We start from the raw sequence: 12,602 nt of genomic DNA, 5'->3' as shown, positions 1-12,602 counted from the left end.
AAACAGACAAACGCAGTATCCACCAAATGAATCTACTAGTTATTATTAATTTCACCATCAGATTGTCATCCAATGTTAGAACTCTCCCTTTAGTTATATAACATCAATCTTAATTTCCCTTAATTTTGTGTCGGGGATATAACCAAAGATATGAACATAGACCAATTTTGGCTTGCCACGTGGACATTTAGAAGTCACCAATATTGATATGATGACACAATTGACAATAATGTACAACTAGATCATGACCCGCTCGACCGAGCGGGAGTCAATTTTTTTTTATCTTCGTTTTTACTAAATGTTATATATGATTGCAATGTGTATTAATATAAAATTTTGATTAATAACAATGTGTATTAATGTGTTTAAATAAGCAATGTGTTTAATTACTAAATCTGTATTTTTAAATTTTATGATAACGTAAAGTAGATTTTTTTATATTATTTAAAATATATAGTGCTATATATTTTGTATTTTCAACATTTATTATACAAAACTTACATTGGGATATTATTTATATGAAAATATGTGTAACATAATATATTTATATATTATATAAACATATGCACACCCGCACGGGTTTTTTTTTTAAATGTATTCTATATTGTTTAGTTTTATGTAGTATCGAGTTTGTATAATTCAATTTTGTGTTTAAAGAACAATATCAAAACTGTCTTTCGTATGTAAAAATAACACTTTGCAAGCGCGAATTGTGTTTTTTATTATAACACAAAATTTTATATAAAACTTATGTTTTTTGTACATTACGAAATTTAATTTTTTAAAATAATTATTACGTAATTTCAAAGTGAATTTTATCTCTAAAGTCTAATATATTTTGTGTGTAATGGTTCAAAGCATTTTCGATATATATTATATTTCAGTTTGGTTTGTTTTTAGTATTATTGTATAAGTATAATACTATACAATATTATTATTTTCTATACAATATATGAAGCTATGTGTTATTTGTTTTAGAAAGTAGATTAGGTCCAACGTAGTTATAAGAATAGTCATATATTTATGTATGTGTCTATGACTTATCTACCTAATGTTATTCGTACTAATAAAATTAATATGGCCAATGAAAGTATACTGATCAATTTAAAATGAATTGTATAGGGTAATTATAGAACGATTAATATTTTTAGTATTCTTAGTATATATCTTATCTAAATCGATATGTAATAAATGTAAAAATCATATACGGAATATAGACAAAAAGAAAAACTGTATTTAAGGAAATACATCAATGCAAAGTTAGACTATGGTATGTATTATATATAAAGAATGAGATATTTAATTTAAATATATGAGGTCCACTTTTAAAAATCTACCTAGAAAAAGTTGTAATGTTCCTGTTTTAATAAGATAGATGAGGCTAATGAACTAAAAATATTTATTTACAGATATAAAATTGTTTATCACATCATAGTTGTCATGAAGCTTAAAAACTGGAGATGTATATAATATAGGAAAAATTACCAAAATAGAACAAAAATTCAGCATGGTTGTCTCTATGGTATAAAACTATTATTTAGTTGTTCTTTTAGTATAATTTTTTTCATAATTCCAAAAATAACTCTTGATTAATCTAATTAAACACATTAAACTAATAGAATTCTTTTTACAATTAAATAAAAACGTTTTTAAAAGGTAAAATAAAAATAAAAAATTTTCAAAAAATTTTTAATAAAAATAAAATTCGTAAACTTTATGATGTAACAATAATTTACAAAATAATTTTAATAAAAAACATTAAATAATAATTTATTAAAAACATTTTACAAATATTTTTATTTTTATAAAAAGCTCAAAACGTTTTTGATAAAAATTTAATAAATAAAATTTGTAAACTTTATAAAAATTAAATAAAACTTTACAAAAAGTTTTTTTTAAAAAATTAAACATTATAAAAAATATTTTACAAATTTTTATTTTTATAAGAAGTTTAAAATGTTTGTAAATTTTTTTTAATTTTATCAAACTATTTAATAAAAAATAAAAAAATTCAAAAAATTTTAATACAATTTTAATAAAATTAAACTTTTTAAACTTTATAAAAATAAAACTTTACAAAAAGTTTTTAGTAAAAACTTTAAATAAATTTTTATAAAAACGTTTACAAAGTCTTTTTTATAAAAAACTTAAAACATTTGTAATTTTTTAGTTTTATTAAACTTAAAAAATAGAACAAGGGAGAATCGTTTTTTTAATTTTTGACAAGTAAAATGGAAAATAACACGTTTTAGGAAGTTAGAATATTTTTAGGAGATTTTCAGAATATTTCTTTAACTGAAATTTTTATTAATTTTCGCAAAAAATCAGGTACTCTTATCGTAGAACCCGCTTTCTAAAAGTTTAGAAGATTGAGAAAAATCCTGAACACGCTTTCTACTTTTAGTAGACGTAGGAGTACATTGTAGAAAATACATTTCCCAAAATTTAGAATACTTCATAAAAGTAGAAGATGCATTCGGACGAAAACAAGATAGCTTTACGATTAGTAGAATGCGCATTCCAATTATTTAGAGATTTAGTAAATAGTAGAATGTATGTTCTAAAAGAAGTAGATGAACATATTTATTTTAGAAATCGTTTTCTACTATACCATTTTTCGTAGAAGACACATTCTACCTTTAGTAGAACGTATTTCCAAATTTATATTTATCAACTTTTTGAAAAAAGAAAAAATATCAGCTTGTGTATATGGATGTTTTATTAATTGTTTATATTTTTAATATTTTTTTGATTCACAAAAGTATTTATTTCATTAGTTTTCAGAAATACAAAGGATAAAAATGAGAAAAATTGGACAAAAAAATTTATACCAAAGGAACAACACCCTTGTTTTTTGTTCTCTTTTGGCAATTTTCCCTATAATATATCAGTTTAGAAAGTACTACAAAAAGTAGTATCAAAAGATTTTTGTTTGGTGTTTGTGTGATCAAACATTTGGAGTTAGTGTTGTGGTTTAGGTATTGAAGTACTTACTGATGAATTTTTAGAGTGTTGGAGACTAAAGTCTAGATTTTGAAGAAATTTATTTTGGGGGTAGGTGATCATGATATATCAAAGTCTAGATTTTAATCTGAGTTTTAGTTAAGATTGGTATATTAATTTTTTTTTTAGTGAATTTGAAAAGAGAAACTTTTGTCTTCTTATTTTTTACACCACAATTGGTATCAGAACGGATCATCTAGGTTACTGGTGAGATCTTGTAGAGTGATGACATAAACTAATTCAGGAAGAAGGACATAGTTTTGATGGAGACATATCAAGAAGAAACGTATAAGACAAGACTACCATGTTTTGATTCATCCAATTATGGATATTGGAATGTACATCTGCAAGCTTTTATCAGTGATATTGATGAGAATTGGTTGAGTTCTATTGAGGATTTTGAAGTCATCCGGTGATGTTAGATGATAAGAAAGTTAAACTTTTAAACCAAGAGATTAATGGACTACTACAAATTACGACAATCCGGATGATCTCACTACAACAATGCAACATATGCAACAACAAATGCAGCAAACCATCCAAGTTCAGTAGCAAGCTTTTCAACAAGCTGCTTTACTCGCCGCGCAGCAGCAGCAGGAACATCAAGAGCAAGCTGCTCTGATTGGGCAGAGAAAGTTTCGGCGTAACTTTCCTACTACGCGCTATGCCATTACTTCTCCATCCTATCTAAGGCAGAACTTCAAGATTAAGCCTTTTTATCGCTTTAGTGCAGAGGAAGATGTTCTCTGGTCTCCCGGCAGAGATCCCAATGGAGCACATTAAGAGTTTCGAAAAGTCAACAACTTTACTCGTGTGAATGACGTACCACCAGACTACATTAAGTGCATGTTATTTTCGTTCTATATTTATGGAAAGGTTGCACGGTGGTTGAAGTCTCTCTTTTCCGGCTTTCTTAATTCGTGGAAACAGGTCTGATCAGCTTTCTTAAGTCACTTTTACACGAAGGCAAATACTGCAGCATTGAGGGAAAGAATCACCTCTTTCAGACAGCTGGCTGCTGAGCCTTTTTGTGATGCATAAGAGCGTTTCAATGACCACTGCATAGAATTTCCTCACTATTTATTGATGATGATATCTCCTGGGCATTTTCTATGATGCAGTAGACTGTGAATACCGAAGTACTCTAAACTTTGTGAGTAATAGAGACTTCATGACTCAGACCAGTGATGGAGCGTTTGAGCTGATGGAGAACATGGCTGGTATGTAAGCCAATAAGAACCAGGAGAGTGATCTTTCCAAAAGGTTAAAAATGTCGACACTCAGAAAATAGATGAGCTCACAGCCAAGGTTGATCAACTACTGAAAAAAAAACCATGGACAAATCTTCATCATGGAGGAAGCTATGGCTGAGCAGATTCAGAACACTCAAGAGGTTTCTTCAGAGGCTGACAAGAAAGGAAATGACCAGCAATAGCAGCTACATCAATGGACATGGGTATGTGCAGAACAACCAGGTACAAGGTGCGGGGTATCAACAAGGCTTCCCGCATAACTTTCAGGGTAAAACCTTCATTTTCAGTCAGGCTTAGAACCAATTTGTGGCTCAGAATCCGAATCAGAAGTCGAACCAGCAACAGCCGTAGAGCAACCAGCAAACTGCTCCAGCTGCGGCGAGTGATCAGATGAGCTGAAAAACCTCAACATCATGATGCGACAGATGCTCCAGGGCCAGCATGTTCAGGTCAAGACACTAAATCAGGGTACCACATACATCAACATAAGGATGGACAACATGTTCACCTAATTGAATACAAAATATGATATTGTGAGCAACTACATAAAGGATTGATGTTCAGCTTGCTCAAACAGCTGCGAGTGTCAAGAGGCAGTAAGGGATGCTCCCTTGAAAAACTAATAAAATTCCGAGGGCTGAGCATTGTAATGCAATAGAGTTGAGCTGTGAGAAGGCTGAAGAAAATGAAACGGAGCAGCTGTTTGCTGAGACTTTTTTAGGCGCAGAAGAGAGAACATAGCATCATGTTAGCCATGAATTGACTGCTCCCAACGAACCTACTGAGACTCCACCAGTGGGAGTCTATGTTCATAAGGTTCCCTGTCCAATTTCACCTAGATATCTGATGGATCCAATTAGTGCAAAGCAGCTAGTTAGATCTAGGAAGATGGTGAGAAAGATTCCTCAAAAAAAGTCTCACTTGAACATGCGTGGGAGATTCGGCCATTGCATTTGTTCTTCAAAACTTGCAGAGAAACTCAAGAGTAAATTAAGGCATTCTTTACCGAAGCACTGACACCACCACTGAAGGTATTGCCTAAGGTTGATAGCCCTGGAAAGTTTGATTTTCCATGTCACATTGTTGAAGTGGAATTTAAGGAAGCTCTTTGTGACTCCAGATCTAGTGTTAATCTAGTCTCAAAGGGATTGTAGACGAGCTGGGCATTATTGATGTGAGCCCTCTCTGGTGATGCTTGCATTTGCAAACTCTTTCAGAATAGTCCTTCAAAAATTATGTGATGCCTTTGATCTTATGAATGACATTTATGACTACAGTGGGAGCAATCATTGACATGCCTAATAAGAGAGTATCATTCTCCAACATCAACAAGAAGGTTTTCTACAAGGCTATCCCAACCATATTTCACACACTACACGCCTCTTGCATCTCAGTGGTCAATGGAGAAAGGCTGAAAGTTATTCCAAAGAAGCAGGTTGGTAAAAACAATGAGATCAAAGAAGTTATGGATGAAGATCCTCACACTTATATCAAGAAACTCAGTGGGAATACAAAATTTAATGAAAAAGTCCAAAAGAATAGAGTCACGGGCAATCCTACTATGACTTTGATACCGTGCATGTGATGAGAAATCCATTGAGTATAAGGTAAGGTGCAAGAGTACCTTTAAACCTTTCTCTAAATTCTAATTCTCACACGTGAGTTGAAAGAGAAAGGAGAAGCTGCTGTGAAGGGTTGTTGAGTTTTTGAAGCTGAACATTTCTGATTGTGGAACTTTTTTTGTAACAAGTCCTCGTGCTCAACCCGACTGATCCCTTTCACCAAATCAATCTAGATAAACCAAATGCTTGGTGGGAGGCAACCCCAGTAAATGTAAATATAATTTGATTTTTTTTCCTTATTTTATGTTTTAATTATTAAGTCTCATGTCATAAAGCAGAAAAATCCGAGATACTTCGAAATTCTGGATTGCAGAAACGGATCACACTACCCTAAAAAAAGAGCAGCCGCTCCAGGCGAAGATCTGACGATGGAGCACCCAAAATTTTCCGGAGCACCCGCTCCACTCAGGTAAGTATCTCGACCAAAAAAAATTCTAATCTTGTTTACACCTTCTTTCTGATTTATTTTCACACCAAATATGGTGTGAAGTAAGTATGGGGAGGGTTTCGTAGTTTACTAACTCGTTTCTTTTTTTTTTGTTTTTATTTTGAGTCAGTTTCTAGAATCAATTCTGTCCAAACTTTGTGGGAATTAAGACCTTATTTTGTGACGTCATTAACCACCTCATGCTTTATTTATCTTATTCAGTGATCTTAGTAGTGAACACACGTGAACCTAGAACACCCTGGCATTCTCATTTGGTTTTCCAGAAGTTTTTGGCTTGTTAAGGTTACACTGGAAAGACTTAGCTCCATTTAAGTTGAACCTAATCTTGACTTCAATTCTTTTTGTTATGGGCATTAGATCAGGGAAACGAGAATACACTCATGATTTCTTATCATTTTTCTCCATCTTGCTGATCCTAAGTGGCTAGTTCATTCTTAGCTATTTCCCACCCTGGACCTTAGCCTTTACTCCACCTTCATGCATTTTTTTCCAGTGTTATATGTGCAGATATGGGAAAAAGGTCAGAAAAGGATCGACGTAGTCTCTTACTCGTTACTGCTGAAAATATTTAGCCAGATTGAAGAACAAACAGATTAAGGGAGAAACTACTCCATAACCAATAAACTGCACAAGAGCAGAGATGGAGAACCAGAATGGTTGCGAAATCAGAACCACCAGGAGATTTCAGTGGTGGGTTTCAGTATGATTGCTGAAAATAGGAGAGTTTCCACCCTTTCAAACTTTTCTCCATTTTCTTGATACTTGACACTGTTTGAGACAAACAAAGATCTAAGTCTGGTGATATATGATAATTTTGACATTTTGTATATATGTTTTCTGATTGGTTTTCAGGTCTTTATCGAGTCTTCCTAGTCATTTTAGGTATGAAGTTGCATTGCATGGGAGATGGACCATTTGAAGCAAAGAGGCAGAAAAGAGTGTAATTTGGAGATTTTCACGCAGAGCAGCCTGATGGGTGATCTCGATCGAGCGGAGCACCCGAGTGCATGCTCTAGCGGCAGAGACTTATAAGCAAAATACAATTTATTTTGGGATTTGCCCTAATCATCTCATCTTTTTCTCCCAGCCTCCATATATCTTAATTTTCGTTTCCCCTTTGTTTTTCTACGCTTGTTTTAGAGAAGAAACCATACCCTAGAGCTTTTCATATTGTGATTTTGCTATCTTGTAAAGGGAGAAGCTCATCTCTCTTGTTTACATAAGAACCCCCTGAACCCTATATATTTCTTTGATAATCGCAGTGATGTATTATTCAGTTTCTATCTCTGTGTTTTCTTGCCTTATGGCCGAGTAGTAGACTTGTTTAGTCTAGGTTGTTAGGGTGTTAGATCCGTGAGCTAGACATAAATAAATTATAATCGATTGTCTTCATTCACTGTTGTTCTTAAAGCTTACATTTAAACTAATCACTTAGTGCATGATACTAGGCTTAACATGTACATTAACTGTGTATTAGGTTGCTAGACATAATTTGAATGAGAATCACATCCCTAGCCAGGAAAAGTATATGTTAGGGTGTTTTTTGAATATATCGGACTTGATCTTAATATTTTTCATCGCTTCTCAGGCAATCGACCGTTTAGGTACTGAGATCGATTGACAAAAGGTGAAGCGCCACGACAGTGTTTTGATATATCTTGAGTGAGCCAAGTTCTAGACTAGTGCTCAAATTGAACTTGAATATTTGATTTGCTCACGATTGTTTGACACCCGATGAAACCATCCTAGGCTAGCATTTTTAATCATCTGAAAACCCCAAATCCAACATGTTACTTGCTTGTTACGATTCCCTATTTTTCAAACTCCCATATTGTTTTGACTTGATATTGATCCCACAGAAATAATGTGTAAACTGGTTTTCTGGAATTGAATCTCAATTTCTACATCTACAATGTTAGTTTGCAGTGAATCACTTAATTTTAATGTATCAATCATCATCAAAAAATACAATACTTTGAGTGCAATGGTTTCAGACATATTCGAGCTGAATGTGTGAATTTTCTGAAGCAAAAGAAGAATATAAACATTAAAAGTGAATCAATAAGTGATTCAGATAATGGTGAGCAGCTATAGAAGTTCGTGGCATTCAAAATTTTGGAGATGAGTTCTCTAACAAAATCTGCATCAGCTTCAGAAATTACATTTGAAAGTGATGGTGATGGTGATGGTGATGATGATGGAAATATCAGTGACGTAGATATTGCTGAGAACTATGAAAGATTGTATGAGAATTGGCATAAGCTGGTTGAGGCGAATTCAGTGTTAGTTATAGAGAAAGTTAAGTTAAAAGCTCAAGTTTTTCACTTTTAGTATGCCTCATAAAAAAAGAAGAAGAAGACATGCTAGTTTTCAACTTGCAGAAACACATAAAGATTTGAGGATGCTGAATAATGAGATAAATCAGCTAGATCATCTTATCAGTATTGGGAAAAGTGATCGATGTGGTCTTGGATTTCAAAGGAAATCTTCTAAGGGTGAAAGTGTTTTTTGTATCAGCAGGAAAAACTGAGGTTGTAGCTACGTCTATTATAAATAAAGAGATTAAGGTCTTTGCAAGGAATGCATAAAATAGAAAGATTGCAGTGAAGGCTGCAACTGATCTGAAATTGTGACTGTTACGAGTATGACTGCTTCTGGTAAAGTTTTTTTCTTAAGAGTACATCTCAGCGAAAGTTACGGCACCATTGTCATTATTGTGGAATTTTTGGGTACACTAGGCCAAAGTGTTTCATGTTATTAAGGGAGAAGAATATATAGAGAAAGCTTATGGTATGAGGTGTCATGGCTTAATATGTTATGCTTATGGAGTTCAATGGCATGTTCGACATGACTGTTTAAAAGCTGTTCAAGGAGCTAATTATAGAGGGATAAAGCTCAAGAATATGTGGTCTAGAATATTTGATCACTATGGAGATAGTGGAATGGATTGCATCCACACTTTAAAGGAAATCAATCTTCATATTAGTTTTGACCATGATAAGAATCATAGGTGGAGGTTGAAGAAATGGTTTTCCATCTAGAGGTGATAAATTTACATGGATAATAAAAAAAGAGGAGATGGAAGATATATATTTTTTATTTGTTTGCAAAGTAATACAAGAGGTAGTATATGTGTGTCATGAAGATGAGTTGTGCTAGAGTTCATGTATTATGATGTGAGTGGACTTGTTAACCTTGTAAAAGGGAATGATAATATGTTCTTGATGACAAAATGATGTTTTCCATTATGCAAAAGAGAGTTTGTTTAAAGGGTAAATTTTCCATTTAAAAAGTTGTTTAAATTGCATTTGGAAGAATTTGTGGAATAAGTTCCAGTTATGTATACAAGGATAACCTGTCTTTATAAAAAAAAAATTCTCTACAATATAAGAAAACAGAGATATCTTTTTTTTGTAATGACTATTTTGATACAAAATCCTTAGACATAATGTTCATTATTAATTGTTTCACTTGTATGATATTATTAATTTTTATTAGATATCAAATTTATCACGACATACTATAATCAACCAAAAAAAAATCCACATTGATTGTAATACATATATATATATAAATATATCAAAATTACTCGTAGTAAACAAATAATTAACACACATGTGAAAACAAGAAAATCTACAAAAACGTTCCATGAAGTCTCAAGAATAAAACAAATCACAAAGACTTCCCAAATAGTTTCAAGAGTATACTTCAAACGAAATCACATGAAGTATTTCACAACTCATTCTCCGTATATAATATGTAACTGGATCATCCTCTGTAGAAATACACATTAAACAAAATTAACGAACAAATAATTTATGTTTGACAAAATTACATAAGCAAATTTCTATGAAAATCTATACTTGTTAGTTAACAACCTAATCTAACAAAAAATAATATAGTTTTATAATTATAACACATTACCTTTTAAAATTCATTTAAAACCATTCTTAATAGAAATTTCGATGTATACTTCAAGTGAAGTCTACTTCACCTACACAGAATTGACTTCATTTGTAGTATACATTTATATGTTGTCACGAAAGTCCACACTTATTAGTTAACAACCTAATTAAAAAAAATTGATAGCTCCATAATTATAACTCATTAACTTGCAAATTTATTGAAGTCCATTACCATTCATTAACACATGCTGTAAGACAATAAAATCGTCAAAAACATGATGGAAAAATATATAACTGCACTTTTAATAGAATTTTTAACGTAGACTTCAACTGAAGTATACATCATTTGCGGTTTACATTTGTATATTGTCTTTTGAAATCTATTATTTACGTTTCTTTAAATCTAATAGACTTTGAGAGAAGTTTGCATAAAATCTTAGTTTTTTAACTGAGCATAACTCATTCAGTATTTGATTTCAAGAATATACTTAATTTACAGTTTATACCTTTTTAATTTTTAAAAGAGTTCAATTTTGCAATTGAAAAAAGTTTTTCTTTCTATGAGTAGGCTTCATTGGAAGTATACAACTGTATAGACTTCGGGCGGGTAGTTTGTATTTGACAAAAATCCCAATTAACTAAATAATGGACTATTAGTAGACATCACATAAAATCTATATTTTAGTTAATTATAATATTTTAGTCAGACATAAAAATAACATATCTTTGTAGAGTAGACTTCATGCAATGTCTACTAAAAAATTCAAAGCTTTGGCTAAATGTATAAAATTTATTCAATACATAAAACTATGAAATCAAACCTTAATTTTATCTAAAATACAAAAATATTTGAAATATAACTATTTAGAAATTATCTTTAAAATATTAATTATATAAGTTCAATAAATATTATTATAAGGATTGTATAGTTTATAGTGAATAATTAAAAATCGGTAGAATTCTGAAATTATTAATCTGATACTCCCTCCGTTTCAAATTATATGTCGTTCTAGAGCAAAATTTTTGTTTCAAAATAAGTGTCGTTTTCGGTTTTCAATGCAAAATTTATTGAAAATATTTTATATTCTATTTTTATATTGGTTGATATGTATTGGTAATAGTATTTTTATTTTGAAAATATGTAAAATTAAATGTTTTCTTAATCTGTGTGTAAAGACTTAGAACGACAAATAATATGAAACGGAGGGAGTAGTTTTTATAATAAATTAAGAATAATAAAAATTTGAAACAGAAATTTTTTACAATGTAGTGATAAAATTGTTGAAGAAGTTAAATAGAAAACAAAGAACATAAATTTTAAGATATTATTTTAATAAGAATTTCTATATTTATCTTTCACATTATAACCTTTTTAAGATAGTTAATTACAATGTTATTTTGATAATTTAAAATATTATGAAATTTCTGTTTTAATTTTATTTTTACTTGATAATATTTTATATTCAACTTTAAATTTTATTTCTTCTATCAATATAGTATTTTGCCAAACCATAAAATAGGGAAATATCCCTTAAAAATTTTAAGAAGATTATGTCAAATATATAATAAATTTGACAATAACTAAATATTTTTGTGTTAGAAATAAAAAAAACTATATTTTTAAATGTATCTATTTATCAAATAATTAGAAATGGAACAAAATTATTTTCATTAATATGAGTCGATCATATGGATCCCATATTAATCTTTGATCATCTGATCTTATTACAGTAAAACTTTAATTTAGGATTTTTTGCAAAACATTATATATCTGATTAAAAGAAATAAGAAAATATGTTTATTATTACTGAACTAAATGCAACTAACAAAACTAATGTGATTGTATATATTTAAAAATATTTTATTTTAAACTGAAATAATAAATGCAATCCAATATATAAGCATAAGTGTTCGGGTACATGTTCGCATCTGATCTGGTTTTCAGATTTCAATTATATTTTGTAACACGTCTTAGGTCTTTTACTAGTAAATTTGTAAGTATGGATCGAGATCAGATATAACACATCGATTTTGGATCAGTTTTGTATTATATTCTAGAACCCATAAAGTAACCATATATCATTTGTATCAGGGTTCTATCAGTTCGGTTTGGTTATACCTGAAATAAAATCTAAAATTTAAAAGCAATACATAAGATATATTCTTATTTGTATAAAATGGAGTATTTAAGGTACTATTAAATTTTAAACACTTATTGTTAGATATTATGTCAAAATAAATATGAAATTGAATATTTGAATTAAACACTTATTAATATTTATATGGCATATTAATTTGGACGTTTGAATCAGATTTTCCAGACACTTTTTGGATTTTTCGGGTTACTCGTCCGGGTTCATTTTTATGGTGA

The 12,602-nt window shown here is 30.5% G+C and overlaps 1 non-coding gene across 1 annotated transcript; it reads right to left on the bottom strand.

Moving 5' to 3' along the window:
• Positions 1-3,980: 3,980 nt before the first annotated feature.
• LOC130500495 (small nucleolar RNA R71) lies at positions 3,981-4,088 on the bottom strand. Its single transcript, XR_008939117.1, has one exon. It is a non-coding gene; the product is annotated as a small nucleolar RNA R71 (small nucleolar RNA).
• Between the last annotated feature and the right edge of the window lie 8,514 nt (positions 4,089-12,602).

Source organism: Raphanus sativus, chromosome 9 (assembly GCF_000801105.2).
Source record: "Raphanus sativus cultivar WK10039 chromosome 9, ASM80110v3, whole genome shotgun sequence".
NCBI classification, from domain to species: Eukaryota; Viridiplantae; Streptophyta; class Magnoliopsida; order Brassicales; family Brassicaceae; genus Raphanus; species Raphanus sativus.
The sequence above is the reverse complement of the archived record's forward strand: the minus strand, read 5'-3'. Positions and strand labels throughout refer to the sequence as shown.